This window comes from Triticum aestivum, chromosome 7D, assembly GCF_018294505.1.
Source record: "Triticum aestivum cultivar Chinese Spring chromosome 7D, IWGSC CS RefSeq v2.1, whole genome shotgun sequence".
NCBI lineage: Eukaryota > Viridiplantae > Streptophyta > Magnoliopsida > Poales > Poaceae > Triticum > Triticum aestivum.
The window spans coordinates 511,611,815-511,632,717 of NC_057814.1; the positions used below are offsets into that span (position 1 = coordinate 511,611,815).

General features: G+C 50.3%; 1 pseudogene; it reads right to left on the reverse strand.

The window, feature by feature from the left end:
- Positions 1–461: 461 nt before the first annotated feature.
- The window catches only part of LOC123171213 (G-type lectin S-receptor-like serine/threonine-protein kinase LECRK2), a 61,856-nt pseudogene continuing 41,414 nt past the window's right edge, over positions 462–20,903 (reverse strand).

Consider the following 20,903-nt stretch of genomic DNA (forward strand, 5'->3'; position numbering starts at 1 on the left):
TAAGTCACCACAAGCGCCTCGCTATCGATGCGAACATCGTCTCCCACTAAAAAACTATTCTGTCTTTATGCGACAACAATGTGTCAAACCTGGGATTTAATCACCGGTGAGATTAAGGAACCATTGCCCTCCTGAGTGGCCTTTTGTTTATTTGTACTTTTGTCATATTATAATATAAAAATATCGTAGAACTATTGTTCTATGGTTGGGGGTTCAAAAAAAACCCATCCAACCGGAGCTTGCTTCTCAATGTCAAAGAGAAAGTGACCAATACAAGTAACGATTCATACTTATTCAATGGCCACGCATCCATGCACCACGGTAATAGACATTAAAGCACGATATGTATTTCTTCTATACCTTTGACATGTGCCTACCTGCCCCACCGTCTTGCGTTGATTGGTGGTTTCGTGAACAAATCAAGTTTCTTCCCCGTTGCAACGCACGGGCATGTGTGCTACTTAAACAGAAGACAGGATCAAATGGGCCGAGTCCATGTAACACGAGGGAGGGTCAGGTAGCACGTCGGCCTCAGCCACCGCGCTCTCCAGCATCTGCACCACATGGTGCATGGTCGGCCGGAGCGACGGGTTGGGCTCGATGCACCAGAACGCCACGCGTGCGAACCTCTCCACTCTCTCCAAGTCCGCCGCCGCATCGTCGTCATCAGGCGGTATGAGCTCAGTCCTCTGGTTGCTCGCCAACTGGATCGCCCACCCGAACAGCGTGACCGTCTCCTCGCTGCCCTGGTCGACAAGCGGGTCCTGACACTTCCGGCAGCAGATCATCTCCAGCAGCACGACGCCGAAGCAGTACATGTCCACCTTGGTGTCGATCCGCGCGTCGCTGCGGAACCACTCCAGGGCGATGTACCCCCTGGTGCCCCTGATGTTGGTCACTGTGGTGGTGCACCTGCTGGTTGCCGAGCAGCTTGGAGATCCCGAAGTCGGTGATCTTGGGGGCGTGCGCGCCGTCGAGGAGTATGTTGTCCGGCTTGATGTCGCAGTGCATGATCGGGGAGACGCACCCGTCGTGGAGGTACTCGATCCCCCGGCGATGCCGAGCGCCGCCTGGGCGCGCCAGCTCCATGGCGGCCGCTCCGGCTTGAAGAAGAAGCCGCGTAGCGACCCTCCCGGCATGTACTCTAGCACCAACATCCGGTGCTTGCCTTCCTTGTAGTACCCGATCGTGCGGACCAGGTTCTGGTGGTGGATCTGCCCGATGGACTGCACCTCGTTGGTGAACTCCCTCTGCTATACTCGTTCAAGCTTATGAGCCTCTTCACCGCGATGAGGCGGTGCCGCGGGGACTTGAGCTCTCCTTGCTAGACCTCGCCGAAGCTCCCTTTCCCCAGCAGCTTCTCGAAGCCGTTGGTGGCTTTGTGGAGCTCCTTCCAGCTGAATGGTCTCATGCTCAACAACCCCTGGCCCTCTCTGTTCTTCTTGGTCAGGCAGTGCCTTGCCGGGAAGCCGCCGGGGATGGCCAGCAGCATGAAGGCCACGCAGACTGTCACGGCTAGTATGGTTCTTGTCCTCGCCGACACCCTGCCGCCCGTTTGTCAGCGCCGCCACCTCGGCGCAGTCGGTCCCTGTCGGAGTAATTAGCCACGGGTAGCCCCATTGGCCCCCATGGCGCTTCAAGACATCGAGGTCGGCTGCGCCCCTCAAGAATCAAAGACCAAAGCGCCGCCTTCACGCGGCCGGCTGCCAGAAGACGGTAAGGCTCAGCAGGCGGACATGAGGTGGGCCGACTCCTAGCAGGCGGCCCCAAGCGCCCTCAAAGTCTGCGCCCACATAAATACGATAAGACAGGGTGTGGGTACAGCGCGCCCTGCCCCCCCCCAAATCCAGGGCCAAGCGTGACCACAGTGCCCCGTACCGGGCGAAGATCTCCCGTCCGGCGCGGGACTGTTGCCACTCCACCCATGACGTCACCTATGGCGGAGAAGGCTATGCCTCCAGTACGGGCCGTCGGTACGGCCCACAGGCGGTGGGCCTTGCCAGTCAGTAAGAGGCCAGAGGGCGGCGAGCGCGGACCAGTCGGCATGAGGGGAGGCCGACTCCCACTAGGCGGCCCTCTCCCTCCCTCAAAGTCCGTGCGCCATTAATCAGAAGAGATGGGGAATGGCTACAGTGATCGCCCGCCAGGCGGCGGTACTGTAGCCACGCCTCCCCCGACAAATCACGCATCATTACCAGCATCGCTACAGTGCTGAGCAGCCGGCTAGACCCACGAGCTGCGGGCACGGCCTGTCGGCCAAGTATGAAACAACCAGCAGGGCCCACCAGGCGGTGGGCCCCAGCGGCCGGCGGAGAAGCCGGCGACCATAGACACTGACAGCCAGGTCCTACATCCGGCCAGATTACCTTTATACCCCTTGGGGGTAGGCCTATATAAACCCCTAGGGCACCCATGCAAAGGGTTCAGACTCCAGTTCATACACACCCACATAGAGAGAGAGAGGAAGCTAGGGCTAGCCTTGCTCTTCTTCCCCCTCTAGAGAAACAACTCAAGGAGCAAGCTTGTAGCCACCATTGTTGCTTGAGTGATCATGCGGAGACCCTGTAGAGTAGGACTAGGGGCGTTATCTCCTAGGAGAGCCCCGAACCTGGGTAAGATTCGCCGGCATGCATGTCTTCGCCTTATCCCATTTCCTGGCATCGGCGACGTCTTATTAGCCCCCTCCATGATAAGCCATCCTTTGGCATATGTCGCACGACACCTCCGACATTTGGCACCCACCGCGGGGCTAGGTGCGCCGTCGTCCAGAGATCTGTTCTGGACGGGAACCCTCTTCCTCCCCAGCGGGCGTAGCCAGCCTGGCACGCCCGACGGCGTCTGCGCCAACGCGCTGCAGGGCGCTGAGCTCGCCTACGCGGCGAGCTGCCTCGCTGACCTCATCGGCGAGGTCCGCCTCTCCGACGACCCCGCGCCAGATGCGGGAGCAGCCAGCTCCGAGAGCTGCCTCCTCGAGTTCCTCGGCAAGCTCGACATCGCCAACGAGCCCGCCTCCGACCTGGAGTCGATCGACTCCACCGACCCGATGCTCGTCGACTCCGACACGGCGTCGCTTGACGCCTTCCCCACCAACGTGGTGGTCATCAACGACCCTCTCCCTCGCGCCGACAGCATGGGCAGCACCGTCACGGAGGTGCTCATCATCAGCCACGACGGAGCCTCTGGTGGGGGTGCCCAAGACCCCCTCCAGGCGGCCCTGCGAGACCTGTCTGCGCCCATCCCAGAGGATGCTGACATCGAGACGCTGGAGGCCAGCCACGTCTCGCTCATCGAAAGCGCCAAGAAGTTGGCCACCATGAGACGCCACTCGGAGGCCTACCAGCGCGAGATCGATCGCGCCGTTGGCGGCATGCCGGCTGCCGGCGGACCCAGCTGCATTGACACGGTCCAGTAGCGTGGCGCTGGCATCGCCAGCATGTTCGGGGCAGACCACCCTGTCTATGCCACGCCCAAGGAGAACATACGAGCTGCCCAGGCGGCAGTAGACGAGCTGGACCACCTCAAGGGCGACGAGCGTCGCTACATGACCGAGCGTGTCCAGCAGCTCATTGACGCGACAGCCGCGCTGAAAGGATCGATATAGTTGGCTAGAACGGGGGTGAATAGGCAACTAACAATTTTTAGCTTTTCTTTACCAATTTAAACTTTGCATCAAAGTAGGTTGTCTAGATATGCAACTAGGTGAGCAACCTATATGATGCAACAACAATAAGCACACGAGCAAGCAAGGGATATAACACAAATAAGCTTGCACAAGTAAAGGCACGAGATAACCAAGAGTGGAGCCGGTGAAGACGAGGATGTGTTACCAAAGTTCCTTCCCTTTGAGGGAAGTACGTCTCCGTTGGAGCGGCGTGGAGGCACAATGCTCCCCAATAAGCCACTAGGGCCACCGTATTCTCCTCACGCCCTCACACAATGCGAGATGCCATGATTCCACTATTGGTGCCCTTGGAGGCGGCGACCAAACCTTTACAAACGAGGTTGGGGCAATCTCCACAACTTAATTGGAGGCTCCCAACGACACCACGAAGATTCACCACAATGGACTATGGCTCCGCGGTGACCTCAACCGTCTAGGGTGCTCAAACACCCAAGAGTAACAAGATGCAAGGGATTAGTGGGGGGAATCAAATTTCTCTTGGTGGAAGTTTAGATCGGGGCCTTCTCAACCAATCCCGAGCAAATCAACAAGTTTGATTGGCTAGGGAGAGAGATCGGGCGAAAATGGAGCTTGGAGCAACAATGGAGCTTAGGGTTGGAAGAGGTGGTCAACTAGACGAAAAAAGACACCCCTTATATAGTGGAGAACCAAATCCAACCGTTATCCACTTAACCAGCCCGCGACCTGCGGTACTACCACCCGGGAAAAGCGGTACTACCTCAAGGCCTCACGGTACTACCGCGACCGACCGCGGTACTACCGCTGCTACGACAGGAGCTAGGACAGGCCTGAAGCGCTGAGGCTGCGGGCGGTACTGCCGCAGGAGCGGTACTATCGCTCCCCCTTGCGGTACTACCGCAAGGCAGGATTGGCCTAGCCTGGGAAGGGTGCGGATGAAAAAAAATACATCCGTGCCAACTTCCGCTGAAAATCAATCGATGCAAAAATCCGACACGGTACTACCGCAGATGGCATGCGGTACTACCGCGCAGGGAGCGGATGTAAAAAAATACATCCGCCCCTACTTCCGCTCATGTAGCTGCGCCAGACCAGGACTCACGGTACTACCGCGCGCGTGGGGCGGTACTACCGCGTAGGGCGTGGACGTAAAAAATTACGTTCGCTCCTACACCCGCACGAGCAGCTGAGTCTGGTCTGAGACCACGGTAGTACAGCTCCGTAGAAGCGGTACTACCGCGGGCGTCTACGGTACTACCGCAAGGGCGTGCGGTACTACCGCAGGGGCCTGCGGAACTACCGCTCCGTGGAGCAGTACTACCGCATGCCCCAGAACAGCAACACTAGGAATTCTTCTCTCTGCATAGAAATGAGGAAAACGGAGGATGCTCCAAAGCGCAAGGGGAAAGGCGGTGTATAGGAAGGAAACATGTACGTGATGATTCCACCCGAACCTTTCCGAAGCGGACCCCCTCTTAATAGTATGGCTTTCCTACGACTCAGCTCCACCGAAAGGAAACGTAGAAAAACGCCGTCTTCAATAGTCTTCGAGGGGCACCAAACCGTCTTGTGCCTAGCGATGAAACGTCTGAAAAACTCATGGCACACGATTAGTCCACAAAAGCATTGTCATCAATCACCAAAACACTTTAGGGATAAATATGCCCTTACAATCTTCCCCTTTTTGGTGGATTGATCACAATATGGGATTTGCACAATGGGAAATGATATAGAGCATAGGCAAACCCCACATCTCTAAAATATAGACGGGCTCCCCCTAGATGTGTGCAATCTAGATATGTGCTTTGGGCTGCACGGCACACATACTAGGATCAACACTCCCCCTATATTTTATAGACAAGCCATATCTTGCAAGAATAAGGCTAACACTAAGCAAGATAGCAAACAAGAGCATAACATAAATAGCATAATATATCATAAGCTCACTTAGATACGATAGAGTGCATATGTCTTACACCATATGAAGGATAAGTCTCACAAGCGCAAACCAAACCAAAGCAAACGAAGTTCAACAGAAACGCAAACGAAACAACACAATAAAACGACTTGAAGTGTTGCACCGGGTTGAGAGAAATCTTGATGGCACTTTCATTGTCACACCAAAGAGGCGCTTTGTGACAAATGACACCGTAATCCTTTAAAGTTTTCCTCATCCATAAGAGTTGTGCACAACAACTACCGGCAGCCACATACTCCGCTTCGGTGGACGAGAGACACACACAACTTTGCTTCTTAGAAGACCAACTCACCAAAGAGCAACCAAGAAATTGGCACCCTCCAGAAGTGGACTTCCTATCCACTTTTTCTCCCGCCCAATCGGAGTCCGAATACCCTACAAGCTTGAAGTTTGCTCCTCTTGGGTACCATAAGCCAAAGTTTGGGATATGAGCCAAATATCGAAAGATTCGCTTGACCGCCACAAAGTGGCTTTCCTTAGGTGCGGCTTGAAACCGTGCACAAATTCCCACACTCAACATGATATCCGGTCTAGATGCACAAAGGTAAAGCAAGGATCCAATCATGGAACGATATACCTTTTGATCCACCTCTTTACCATTGGGATCAATGTCAAGTTGGCACTTGGTGGGCATTGGAGTGGAAGCCGGCTTGACATCACTTAGGTTGAATCTCTTGAGCATGTCTTGAGTGTATTTGGCTTGGTTGATGAAGGTTCCTTCTCTTCTTTGCTTCACTTCGAACCCGAGAAAGAACTTCAGCTCTCCCATTGAAGACATCTTGAACTTTGAGGTCATGAGTGCGGTAAATTCCTCATTGAAAGCTTTGTTAGGGGAACCAAAGATAATATCATCAACATATAGTTGGCACACAAACAACTCCCCTTTGACCTTCTTAGTAAAAAGAGTGGGGTCGATTAGCCCCACTTCAAATCCACGGTCTTGTAGCAACTCGGTAAGGTGGTCATACCAGGCACGTGGGGCTTGTTTAAGGCCGTAGAGTGCCTTATCGAGTTGATACACATGATCGGCAAAGTAGGGATCCTCGAACCCGGGGGGTTGCTTGACATATACCAACTCATTAATAGGACCACTAAGAAAAGCACTTTTCACATCCATTTGTTGTAACTTAAAGTTGTGATGGGAAGCATAAGCAATCAACAAACGAATGGATTCAAGGCGAGCAACGGGAGCAAAGGTTTCACCGTAGTCGATACCCTCGACTTGGGAGTAGCCTTGTGCCACCAATCTAGCCTTGTTGCGGACGATGGTCCCATGAGCATCTTGCTTGTTCTTGAATATCCACTTGGTTCCAATGACATTGTGGTTCCCTGTTGGCCTTGGCACCAATCTCCACACCTTGTTGTACTCGAAGTTGTGGAGTTCTTCATGCATGGCATTAAGCCAATCCGGATCTTCGAGCGCCTCATATACCTTTTGGGGTTCAACACAAGAGACAAACGCGTGATGTTCACAATAGTTTGCCAATTGTGTATGAGTGCTTACCCCCTTTTGGATGCTTCCAAGTACATTCGTCATGAGATTACCCTTGGTGGAGAGCTTGGAAGCAATCTTGGCGGCACGACGCTCCAATTCCTCCTCGGGAGTGAGTCGAGGAGTGGTCACTTGATCATCTTGAGCGTCGTCTTGAGCTTGTCCTTGATCTTGAACTTGCTCGGAGGAGAGAACTTGGCCTTGGGCATCACTTGGTGTTTCAACACCATCTTGAGATTGATCTTGCCCTTGGACTTGTTCATGAGGTTGAGGGCCTTCATTTTGTTCTCCGGAAGCATGTGGGCCTTGGGTTGGTGATGGCTCCACATGAGTGGAGCATTGTCCTTCTCCTTCGGCCACAAGGGGTTCCTCAATGGGTAGGATAAAACCAACTCCCATTCTTCTTATGGCTTGGGGAGGAATTTCATCACCTACATCACAAGTGCCACTTTGCTCCACTTGGGAGCCGTTATTCTCATCAAACTCCACGTTACACGTCTCCTCAATAAGACCCGTGGACTTATTGAGGACACGGTAAGCATGGAAGTTTGTAGCATAACCAACAAATATGCCCTCATAAGCTCTAGCCTCAAATTTAGACAACCGAACACCTTTCTTGAGAATGAAACACTTGCACCCGAACACCCGAAAGTACTTGAGGTTGGGCTTGTTACCGGTGAGTATCTCATATGGAGTCTTGTTCAAGCCTTTGCGGAGGTAGAGCCGATTTGATGCATGACACGCGGTGTTGATGGCTTCGGCCCAAAAGTTGTATGGAGACTTGAACTCCGCCATCATGGTCCTTGCCGCATCCATCAACGTCTGGTTCTTCCTCTCCGCTGCACCATTTTGTTGAGGGGTGTAAGGTGCGGAGTATTGATGCTTGATCCCCTCATCACTAAGAAACTCATCCAAGGTGTAGTTCTTGAACTCGGTGCCATTGTCACTTCTTATTGTCAAGATCTTTGCATTGTGTTGACGTTGGGCTTCATTTGCAAAGTCAATGACGGTTTGTTGGGTCTCGCTCTTCCTCTTGAAGAAATATACCCAAGTGTATCTTGAATAGTCATCCACAATCACCAAGCAATACTTCCTACCCCCAAGACTATCAAAGGATGGAGGCCCAAAGAGATCCAAATGAAGGAGCTCCAAAGGCCTCTTCGAGTAAATGATAGTCGTGGGAGGGCGAGCCTTCTTATGTAGCTTTCCTTTGATACAAGCACTGCAAGCACGGTCTTTGGCAAAACTAACATTCGTTAGTCCACGGACATGGTCCCCCTTGAGAAGATTTGCAAAGATCTCATATTGACATGGGCTAAACGGCGATGCCAAAGCCATCCCACGTCAACTTCAGCCATTAGGCATGTCGCGGTCTTAGTGGGTCGCTCCGAAAAGTTAATCACATAGAGACCGTTCTCGACATGCCCAACAAAGGCTACTTTAAGAGTCTTGCTACACAAGAGGGCCACGGTATCAATATCAAAGAAAGTGGCAAAACCCATGAGTGCAAGTTGACGAACGGAAAGTAAATTGTATGCAAGGGACTCAACAAGCATGACCTTCTCGATCGTGAGATCATGACAGATGACAACCTTGCCAAGCCCCAATACCTTAGAGGACGAGGCATCACCCCACTCGACATTGGTGGGCATAGATGGAATCTTGTGAACATCCACCACCAAGTCCTTGCTCCCGGTCATATGATTAGTTGCTCCACTATCGAGCAACCATGATCCCCCACCGGAAGCAAACACCTACAAGAAATCAATGCTTGATTTTAGGTACCCATTTTGTAATGGCTCCTTTGATGTTAGTAACAAGGGTCTTAGGAACCTAAATAGACCCTTCAATGTACTCATTAGGAGAACCAACAAATTTGGCATAAACATGCCCATCACTTGCACGGCACAACACATAAGAAGGGTTAAAGTCGCCGGCTTTGTTGGAAGGAGTGGCATTGCCTTTCTTGACACCACCACCCTTCACATTGTTCTTCTTCTCCTTGGAAACACCCTCTCCCTCCTTCACAAATGTTTGCTTAAGAGGGGGAGGTCGTTTGGTCTTGTCATTCTTCTTCTTGTTCTTGGGCATGGGTGCGAACCCAATCACTTCCTTGGCCACAACTTCCTTTTGATTGCTTAAAAGGTCGTTGAGGTTCTTCTCACCTTGAATGCACGACACAAGGCCTTTCTCAAGTTGCTCCTTCAACTTAGTATTCTCCTCAACAAGATGCACATGCTCACAACAAGGGTTAGTAGCATTTGCATTATCAATTAACACCATATGAGGAAAGGTGGCTTTCTCCTTGGTTAGCTTCACTTGGAGTTGATCATGAGACTCCTTGAGGCTAGCATGAACACCTTTCAAGGCCTTGTGAGCCTTGTCAAGTATATCAAACTTCTCCATGAGTCTAGCAAGATCAACCCCAAGTTTGGCCTTCTCGGAATTTAGCACACGAGATACAACAAGAGCATGATCAAGATCTTTCTTTAATTTAGCATGATCATCGTTGTGTGACTCCTCAAGAGCCAAACGAAGACCACGCTCTTCTTCAAGAGCATTGGAAAGATCCAAAATCTCATCGGCATAGTCATGACTATGCCCCTCCATCTTAGAGATGGTATCTTCGTGAGCCTCGATCATGTCATTGGCTTCACCAAGTTGTTCCAAGAGAGCAACGAAGTGCTTCTTGGATTTACCCTTGAGTTTACCCATAAAGGACTCAAACTCATTCTCCTCCACATTAGATTCCTCATGTTCCTCAATGCAATCCACCAACGAAGGATCATTAATGATGCTAGTTTTGATATTGGGAGTTACCTTGTTGGTGGCTTTCTCCATGAGGCACTTGGCGGTGATGCTTTCATTTGGTGAGTCGAAGAGAGACAACCGTGGAGTCGTCGCAATGGCAACGGAGGCCATGGCAACCGACTCACCATCGTCATCATCATCATCATCCTCATAGTACTCTTCTTGTACCACCAATGCCTTGGGAGGAGTCTTCTTGGTGAAGTTGCTCTTGTTGGGGAAAGACTTGGCCTTGTCCTTTCGGATGAGCTTGCCACCATTGTCTTCCCTCTTCTCATAAGGGCACTCGGCAACAAAATGGCTCACATTGCCACAATTATAGCAAGTCCTCACACATTGCTTGACCTTTGTGCCACTTGAATTGTTCTTGTTGAAGTTGGGCCTTGAGTTCTTCTTGCTCCAAAATTGCCTTGAAGCAAGAGCCATGTGTTCATGATAGGCATACTTTGTATCTTCGGGGTTGCTCTCCTCTTCTTCCTCTTCGTCCTCCTCCTCCACATTAACCTTGGCCTTTAGTGCAAGGTTGGGCTTCTTTACTTTTTGAGACCGTAGCACCGCATTATCGGCGGTCTTGTCCAAGATGCTCATAGCAACAAACTCATCCAACACTTCACTTGAGGACAAGGTGTGGAAGTCCGGCCTTTGACGAATGACGGAGGACATGGCTTTGTGATAAGGCATCATTGCCTTGAGGAATTTGCGCTTGATCCAATTATCATCCATGTCCTTGCTTCCATGATCTCGGAGTGAAACCGCGAGTTTGGTTACCCTCCGATAGAGCTCACAAGGTTCTTCATCTTCTTTCATTGCAAACTCATCGGCTTCATCTTGCACCACTTCATAGTTTGAGCGTTGAATGCTTGCACTTCCCCGGTAGAGAGAGACAACTTGGTGCCAAGCATCTTTGGCCATGGAGTAGGGCCAGAGATGAGGAAGATCTTTGGGGGGGGGGTATTGCTTCTTGGATGATGAAGAGAACATTCTCATTGAATTGATTATCCACGGCTTCTCTAGGAGTGAAGTTGCTTCGGTCGTGCGGATAGAAACCTTCTTCAATGATTCTCCAAAGATTAGTATTCACATGATTTAAATGACGCTTAAAGCGATAGACCCAAGAATCAAATTCCACATTCTTCTCAATCTTAGGGGCAGGGCCGACATGATTCAAATGAGTGGAAGGAAGCGGTCCACCATAGATAGGTCGAGGTTCCACATGGGCAAAGATGCCGGGGCCATTTTTACCACTAGAAGAAGGAGCTTTCTCGCTAGTAGCTTCCCCCTTGTCGGAGTTAGCATCCGTCACCTTGTTAGCGGGATCACCCACTTTCAACGGTCCGGTGGAAAGTTTAAGCCCTTCTATGAATTTATTAAACATGCTTTCAACCTCAGTCATCATGGAGGTCTTCAATCTGTCCAAAGCCACATTGAATTCCTCACGAGAGACCGCGGTTCCCCCATCGGCCGTAGACGAGTTTGGATTCACACCGGAGTGCTCCTTCGCACCGTCTACAGTGTCAACCATACTCTTCGGACGGCAAAGTCCTTAATAAAGAGACGAGGCTCTGATACCAATTCAAAGGATCGATATAGTTGACTAGAGGGGGGGGTGAATAGGCAACTAACAATTTTTAGCTTTTCTTTACCAATTTAAACTTTGCATCAAAGTAGGCTGTCTAGATATGCAACTAGGTGAGCAACCTATATGATGCAACAACAACAAGCACACGAGCAAGCAAGGGATATAACACAAATAAGCTTGCACAAGTAAAGGCACGAGATAACCAAGAGTGGAGCCGGTGAAGACGAGGATGTGTTACCGAAGTTCCTTCCCTTTGAGGGGAAGTACGTCTCCGTTGGAGCGGTGTGGAGGCACAATGCTCCCCAATAAGCCACTAGGGCCATCGTCTCCTCACGCCCTCACACAATGTGAGCTGCCGTGATTCCACTATTGGCGCCCTTGGAGGCGGTGACCGAACCTTTACAAACGAGATTGGGGCAATCTCCACAACTTAATTGGAGGCTCCCAACGACACCACGAAGCTTCACCACAATGGACTGTGGCTCCGCGGTGACCTCAACCGTCTAGGGTGCTCAAACACCCAAGAGTAACAAGATCCGCAAGGGATTAGTGGGGGGAATCAAATTTCTCTTGGTGGAAGTGTAGATCGGGGCCTTCTCAACCAATCCCGAGCAAATCAACAAGTTTGATTGGCTAGGGAGAGAGATCGGGCGAAAATGGAGCTTGGAGCAACAATGGAGCTTAGGGTTGGAAGAGGTGGTCAACTAGAGGAAGAAGACACCCCTTATATAGTGGAGAACCAAATCCAACCGTTATCCACTTAACCAGCCCGCGACCTATGGTACTACCGCCCGGGAAAAGCGGTACTACCGCAAGGTCTCACGGTACTACCGCGACCGACCGCGGTACTACCGCTGCTACGGCAGGAGCTAGGACAGGCCTGAAGCGCTGAGGCTGAGGGCGGTACTGCCGCAGGAGCGGTACTACCGCTCCCCCTTGCGGTACTACCGCAAGGCTAGCCTGGGAAGGGTGCGGATGAAAAAAATACATCCGTGCCAACTTCCGCTGAAAATCAATCGATGCAAAAATCCGACACGGTACTACCGTGGCATGCGGTACTACCGCGCAGGGAGCGGATGTAAAAAATTACATCCGCCCCTACTTCCGCTCATGTAGCTGTTCCAGACCAGGACCCACGGTACTACCGCGCGCGTGGGGCGGTACTACCGCATAGGACGCGGACGTAAAAAATTACGTCCGCTCCTACACCCGCACGAGTAGCTGAGTCTGGTCTGAGACCACGGTAGTACAGCTCCGTAGAAGCGGTACTACCGCGAGCGTCTACGGTACTACCGCAAGGGCGTGCGGTACTACCGCAGGGGCCTGCGGTACTACCGCTCTGTGGAACAGTACTACCGCATGCCCCAGAACAGCAACACTAGGAATTCTTCTCTCTGCATAGAAATGAGGAAAACGGAGGATGCTCCAAAGCGCAAGGGGAAAGGCGGTGTATAGGAAGGAAACGTGTACGTGATGATTCCACCCGAACCTTTCGGAAGCGGACCCCCTCTTGATAGTACGGCTTTCCTACGACTCAACTCCACCGAAAGGAAACGTAGAAAAATGCCGTCTTCAATAGTCTTCGAGGGGCACCAAACCGTCTTGTGCCTAGCGATGAAACGTCTGAAAAACTCATGGCACACGATTAGTCCGCAAAAGCATTGTCATCAATCACCAAAACACTTTAGGGATAAATATGCCCTTACACGCGCAACAAGAGGCCGGCTGCCATGCTGAAGAACCCGAACAGCGGGTTGAGAACCTGCCTCCTAGCCGAGAGCAAGGCACGACCTCCCGGACGCCGACTGGTGGCGTCCGCGACGAACGTGACAAGGAGCCGGCTGCAAGCCGCAGCCGGACGCGCATCACCATCGAGCGCGACCAAGACGGTCGCCCTCGTGCAGTGAAACGACGGGATGACTGTCCGCCTCCTCCCCCATCTCAGAGGGAGAGGCGTGCTTCCCCGCCACCTGTTGACGACCCAACTCTCGGTGATCGGCTGGGCCGCCGAGAAGGAATTCGAGAGAATGATGCCTGCCACCGGATCGACCGCCTCAATCGATCCCGTGCGTTAGAAGAAGAAGACGCGCTGGGCCCACCCTGTTTCGGCCCCCGCATCCGTGACGAGCCCTTCCCCAGAGGGTTCACGCTTCCGCGAGATACGCCCAAGTACAACGGCTCTGTGAAGCCGGAGGACTGGCTGGTCGACTACTCCACAGCTGTCAGCATAGCAAACGGCAACAAGTGCGTTGACGTTAAGTACGTTCCTCTCATGCTCCAAGGCCTGGCCTGGACATGGCTGAACAACCTGAAGCCCTGCAGCATCAACAGCTGGGTAGATTTCACTGAGGTCTTCACCCGCAACTTCACCAGCACCTACAAGCGGCCTCCCAAGCCACGCCAGCTCTCGCTGTGCGTTCAAGGCCCCAACGAGTCAACCCGCGATTACCTGACGCGGTGGGCTGAGCTGTGCAACTCCTACAAAGGGGTGCATGAGGTACAAGCCATCAAGTACTTCACTGCCGGATGCTGAGAAGGCACTTTACTCAAGCACCGACTCCTCTGCGACGAGCCGGCCACACTCGATGAACTGCTGATCATAGCAGACAAGTACGCCACTGCCGACTCCTCCATGAAGTCGGAGCTCTGAGTGGACGCTTCTGGAAAGGTGCTCCCTCCAGCTCCTCGAACACCGACTGGAGACAACAGTCGGCGCCAGCAGCCGAATGACAACAAGCGCAAAGCCCCCCAGCCGGCCTCCACCAGCCGGCAGGTGGCGACAGTCGAGGATCAACAGCCTGAAGGGCAGCCATTACCCAAGCGTCAGAAAGGTGGCAAGTCCGCTTGGTTGCCTGCTTTCTCCTTTGAGCAGACCCTCGATGCCCCTGAAAGTTCCACTGCGGCGCGAAGCCGTCCAACCACACAATCCGGAAGTGTCACTGGCTCGTCCATATCGCCAAGGGAGAAGGACTGCCTCCTCCGCCTGCTGGCCCGCCGGCTCCGCCTCCTCAGCAGCCAACCGCCCGTCCAACAGTCGGCCAAGTCCAAGACGATTACCCCGAAGAGCATGGTGCTTATGTTGTCTTCACCGGTGTGGCCAGCAACAGACACATCCGGCGTCAGCAGCACCGCGAAGTGAATGCAGTTGCCACAACTGCTCCAGAGTTCATGCACTGGTCTGAGAAGCCCATTAGCTGGAGCCGTGCTGACCACCTGGAAGTAATGCCCTCTCCAGGTTCTTACGCCCTGGTGTTGGACGCGACCCATGCCACGGAGAGGCGAGCTGCTCGTTTCTCCCGAATTCTGATAGATGGTGGTAGCAGCATCAACATCCTTTACCGCGACACCATGGAGAAGTTGAAGATCAAAGAGAAGCAGCTGCTGCCCAGTCGGACTGTGTTTCATGGCATTGTGCCCGGCTTGTCCTGTTCACCAATCGGCAAGATCAAGGTAGGCGTCCTCTTCGGAGACAAGGATCATTTCCGCCGAGAAGCAATTTGGTTTGAGGTGGTTGACCTGGAGAGCCCTTACCATGTGCTCCTAGGCCGGCCTGCTCTAGCCAAGTTCATGGTTGTGCCTCATTATGCCTACCTCAAGATGAAGATGCCACGAACCAAGGGTATTATCACGATCAGTGGAGACTATGAGAAGTCAGCCGACTCTGCTGCAGCCAGCAGTCGGCTGGCCGAGTCCCTTGTGATTGCTGCCGAAAAGAAGCTCCTGGACCGGGTGGTGGCCATGGGCGGCAAGCAGCCGGACATGTCCCCAGAACCCAAAGAATCAGAGACTGAGGGCTCCTTCAAGCCACCCAAAGAGACAAAGAAGATTCCCTTGGACCCTGAGCACCCGGAGAGGTACACTGTCATAGGTGCCAACCTTGACAGCAAATAGGAAAGCGAGCTCGTCGATTTCCTCCGTGAGAATCGGGACATCTTCGCATGGTCCCCCAAAGACATGCCGGGTGTTCCGACGGATTTCGCCGAGCACAAGCTATTGGGGAACGTAGTAATTTCAAAAAAATTCCTACGCACACGCAAGATCATGGTGATGCATAGCAACGGGAGGGGAGAGTGTTGTCCACGTACCCTCGTAGACCGACAGCGGAAGTGTTATCACAACGCGGTTGATGTAGTCGTACGTCTTCACGATCCGACCGATCAAGTACTGAACGCACGACACGTCCGAGTTCTGCACACGTTCAGCTCGATGACGTCCCTCGAACTCCGATCCAGCCGAGTGTTGAGGGAGAGTTTTTGTCAGCACGACGGCGTGGTGACGATGTTGATGTTCCACCGATGCAGGGCTTCGCCTAAGCTCCGCAACGGTATTATCGAGGTGTAATATGGTGGAGGGGGGCACCGCACACGGCTAAAATATCGTATATCAAGTGTGTATAGAGGTGCCCCCTGCCCCCGTATATAAAGGAGCAAGGGGGAGGCCGGCTGCCCTAGGCGCGCCAAGGAGAGGGGGGGGAGTCCTCCTCCTAGTAGGAGTAGGACTCCCCTTTCCTAGTCCAACTAGGAAAAGAGGGGGGGGGAAGAGAGGGAGAGGGAGAGGGAAAGGGGGCTGCGCCCCCTTCTCCTAGTCCAACTAGGATTCCTCCTGGGAGGGGGCGCGCCACCTCCTGGCTGCTGCCCTCTCTCTCCCCTCTAGGCCCACTAAGGCCCAATACTTCCCCGGGGGGTTCCGGTAACCCTCCGGCACTCCGGTTAAATCCGAAACTTCTCCGGAACACTTCCGGTGTCCGAATATAGTCGTCCAATATATCAATCTTTATGTCTCGGCCATTTCGAGACTCCTCGTCATGTCCGTGATCACATCCGGGACTCCGAACAACCTTCGGTACATCAAAACATATAAACTCATAATATAACTGTCATCGTAACTTTAAGCGTGCGGACCCTACGGGTTCGAGAACTATGTAGACATGACCGAGACACCTCTCCGGTCAATAACCAATAGCGGAACCTGGATGCTCATATTGGTTCCCACATATTCTACGAAGATCTTTATCGGTCAAACCGCATAACAACATACGTTGTTCCCTTTGTCATCGGTATGTTACTTGCCCGAGATTCGATCGTCGGTATCTCGATACCTAGTTCAATCTCGTTACCGGCAAGTCTCTTTACTCGTTCCGTAATACATCATCCCGCAACTAACTCATTAGTCACAATGCTTGCAAGGCTTATAGTGATGTGCATTACCGAGTGGGCCCAGAGATACCTCTCCGACAATCGGAGTGACAAATCCTAATCTCGAAATACGCCAACCCAACAAGTACCTTTGGAGACACCTGTAGAGCACCTTTATAATCACCCATTTACGTTGTGACGTTTGGTAGCACACAAAGTGTTCCTCCGGTAAACGGGAGTTGCATAACTCATAGTCATAGGAACATGTATAAGTCATGAAGAAAGCAATAGCAACATACTAAACGATCGGGTGCTAAGCTAACGGAATGGGTCAAGTCAATCACGTCATTCTCCTAATGAGGTGATCCCGTTAATCAAATGACAACTCATGTCTATGGCTAGGAAACATAACCATCTTTGATTAACGAGCTAGTCAAGTAGAGGCATACTAGTGACACTCTGTTTGTCTATGTATTCACACATGTATTATGTTTCCGGTTAATACAATTCTAGCATGAATAATAAACATTTATCATGATATAAGGAAATAAATAATACTTTATTATTGCCTCTAGGGCATATTTCCTTCAGCCTCCCACTTGCACTAGAGTCAATAATCTAGATTACATAGTAATGATTCTCACACCCATGGAGTCTTGGTGCTGATCATGTTTAGCTCGTGGAAGAGGCTTAGTCAACGGGTCTGCAACATTCAGATCCGTATGTATCTTGCAAATTTCTATGTCTCCCACCTGGACTAAATCCCGGATGGAATTGAAGCATCTTTTGATGTGCTTGGTTCTCTTGTGAAATCTGGATTCCTTTGCTAAGGCAATTGCACCAGTATTGTCACAAAAGATTTTCATTGGTCCCGATGCACTAGGTATGACACCTAGATCGGATATGAACTCCTTCATCCAGACTCCTTCATTTCCTGCTTCCGAAGCAGCTATGTACTCTGCTTCACACGTAGATCCCGCCATGACACTTTGCTTAGAACTGCACCAACTGACAGCTCCACCATTCAATGTAAATATGTATCCGGTTTGCGATTTAGAATCGTCCGGATAAGTGTCAAAGCTTGCATCAACGTAACCATTTACGATGAGCTCTTTGTCACCTCCATAAATGAGAAACATATCCTTAGTCCTTTTCAGGTATTTCAGGATGTTCTTGACCGCTGTCCAGTGATGCACTCCTGGATTACTTTGGTACCTCCCTGCTAAACTTATAGCAAGGCACACATCAGGTCTGGTACACAGCATTGCATACATGATAGAGCCTATGGCTGAAGCATAGGGGACATCTTTCATCTTATCTCTATCTTCTGCAGTGGTCGGGCATTGAGTCTTACTCAATCTCACACCTCGTAGTACAGGCAAGAACCCTTTCTTTGCTTGATCCATTTTGAACTTCTTCAAAACTTTGTCAAGGTATGTGCTTTGTGAAAGTCCAATTAAGCGTCTTGATCTATCTCTATAGATCTTAATGCCTAATATATATGCAGCTTCACCGAGGTCTTTCATTGAAAAACTCTTATTCAAATATCCCTTTATGCTATCCATAAATTCTATATCATTTCCAATCAGCAATATGTCATCCACATATAATATCAGAAATGCTATCGAGCTCCCACTCACTTTCTTGTAAATACAGGCTTCTCCAAAAGTCTGTATAAAACCAAATGCTTTGATCACACTATCAAAGCGTTTATTCCAACTCCGAGAGGCTTGCACCAGTCCATAAATGGATCGCTGGAGCTTGCACACTTTGTTAGCTCCCTTTGGATCGACAAAACCTTTCGGTTGCATCATATACAACTCTTCTTCCAGAAATCCATTCAGGAATGCAGTTTTGACATCCATTTGCCAAATTTCATAATCATAAAATGCAGCAATAGCTAACATGATTCGGACAGACTTTAGCATCGCTACGGGTGAGAAGGTCTCATCGTAGTCAATCCCTTGAACTTGTCGAAAACCTTTCGCAACAAGTCGAGCTTTATAGACAGTAACATTACCATCAGCGTCAGTCTTCTTCTTGAAGATCCATTTATTTTGAATGGCTTGCCGACCATCAGGCAAGTCAACCAAAGTCCATACTTTGTTCTCATACATGGATCCCATTTCGGATTTCATGGCTTCAAGCCATTTTGCGGAATCTGGGCTCACCATCGCTTCTTCATAGTTTGTAGGTTCATCATGGTCTAGCAACATGACCTCCAGAACAGGATTACCGTACCACTCTGGTGTGGATCTTGATCTAGTTGACCTACGAGGTTCAATAATAACTTGATCTGAAGTTTCATGATCATTATCATTAACTTCCTCACTAATTGGTGTAGTTGTCGCAGAAACTGATTTCTGCGATGATCTACTTTCCAATAAGGGAGCAGGTACAGTTACCTCATCAAGTTCTACTTTCCTCCCACTCACATCTTTCGAGAGAAACTCCTTCTCTAGAAAAGATCCATTCCTAGCAACGAATATCTTGCCTTCGGATCTGTGATAGAAGGTGTACCCAGCAATCTCTTTTGGGTATCCTATGAAGACACATTTCTCCGATTTAGGTTCGAGCTTATCAGGTTGAAGTTTCTTCACATAAGCATCGCAACCCCAAATTTTAAGATACGACAACTTTGGTTTCTTACCAAACCATAGTTCATAAGGCGTCGTCTCAACGGATTTTGATGGTGTCCTATTTAGAGTGAATGCAGCCGTCTCTAAAGCATAACCCCAAAATGATAGCGGTAAATCAGTAAGAGACATCATATATCGTACCATATCTAATAAAGTACGATTACGACGTTCGGACACACCATTACGCTGTGGTGTTCCAGGTGGCGTGAGTTGCGAAACTATTCCGCATTGTTTCAAATGTAGGCCAAACTCGTAACTCAAATATTCTCCTCCACGATCAGATCGTAGGAATTTTATTTTCTTGTTACGATGATTTTCAACTTCACTCTGAAATTCTTTGAATTTTTCAAATGTTTCAGACTTATGTTTCATTAAGTAGATATACCCATATCTGCTCAAATCATCTGTGAAGGTGAGAAAATAACGATATCCGCCACGAGCCTCAATATTCATCGGACCACATACATCTGTATGTATGATTTCCAACAAATCTGTTGCTCTCTCCATAGTTCCGGAGAACGGTGTTTTGGTCATCTTGCCCATGAGGCACAGTTCGCAAGTACCAAGTGATTCAAAATCTTGTGATTCCAAAATTCCATCAGTACGGAGTTTCTTCATGCGCTTTACACCGATATGACCCAAACGGCAGTGCCACAAATAAGTTGCACTGTCATTATCAACTCTGCATCTTTTGGCTTCGACATTATGAATATGTGTGTCACTACTATCGAGATTCACTAAAAATAGACCACTCTTCAAGGGTGCATGACCATAAAAGATATTATTCATATAAATAGAACAACCATTATTCTCTGATTTAAATGAATAACCGTCTCGCATTAAACAAGATCCAGATATAATGTTCATGCTCAACGTTGGCACCAAATAACAATTATTTAGGTCTAAAACTAATCCCGAAGGTAGATGTAGAGGTAGCGTGCCGACGGCGATCACATCGACTTTGGAACCATTTCCCACGCGCATCGTCACCTCGTCCTTAGCCAATCTTCGCTTAATCCGTAGCCCCTGTTTCGAGTTGCAAATATTAGCAACAGAACCAGTATCAAATACCCAGGTGCTACTGCGAGCATTAGTAAGGTACACATCAATAACATGTATATCACATATACCTTTGTTAACCTTGCCATCCTTCTTATCCGCCAAATACTTGGGGCAGTTCCGCTTCCTGTGACCAGTCTGCTTGCAGTAGAAGCACTCAGTTTCAGGCTTAGGTCCAGACTTGGGTTTCTTCTCCTGAACAGCAACTTGCTTGCTATTCTTCTTGAAGTTCCCCTTCTTCTTCCATTTGCCCTTTTTCTTGAAACTAGTGGTTTTACTGACCATCAACACTTGATGCTCCTTTTTGATTTCTACCTCCGCTGCCTTTAGCATTGCAAAGAGCTCGGGAATTGTCTTATTCATCCCTTGCATGTTATAGTTCATCACGAAGCTCTTGTAGCTTGGTGGCAGTGATTGAAGAATTCTGTCAATGACGCTATCATCCGGAAGATTAACTCCCAGTTGAATCAAGTGATTATTATACCCAGACATTTTGAGTATATGCTCACTGACAGAACTATTCTCTTCCATCTTGCAGCTATAGAACTTATTGGAGACTTCATATCTCTCAAT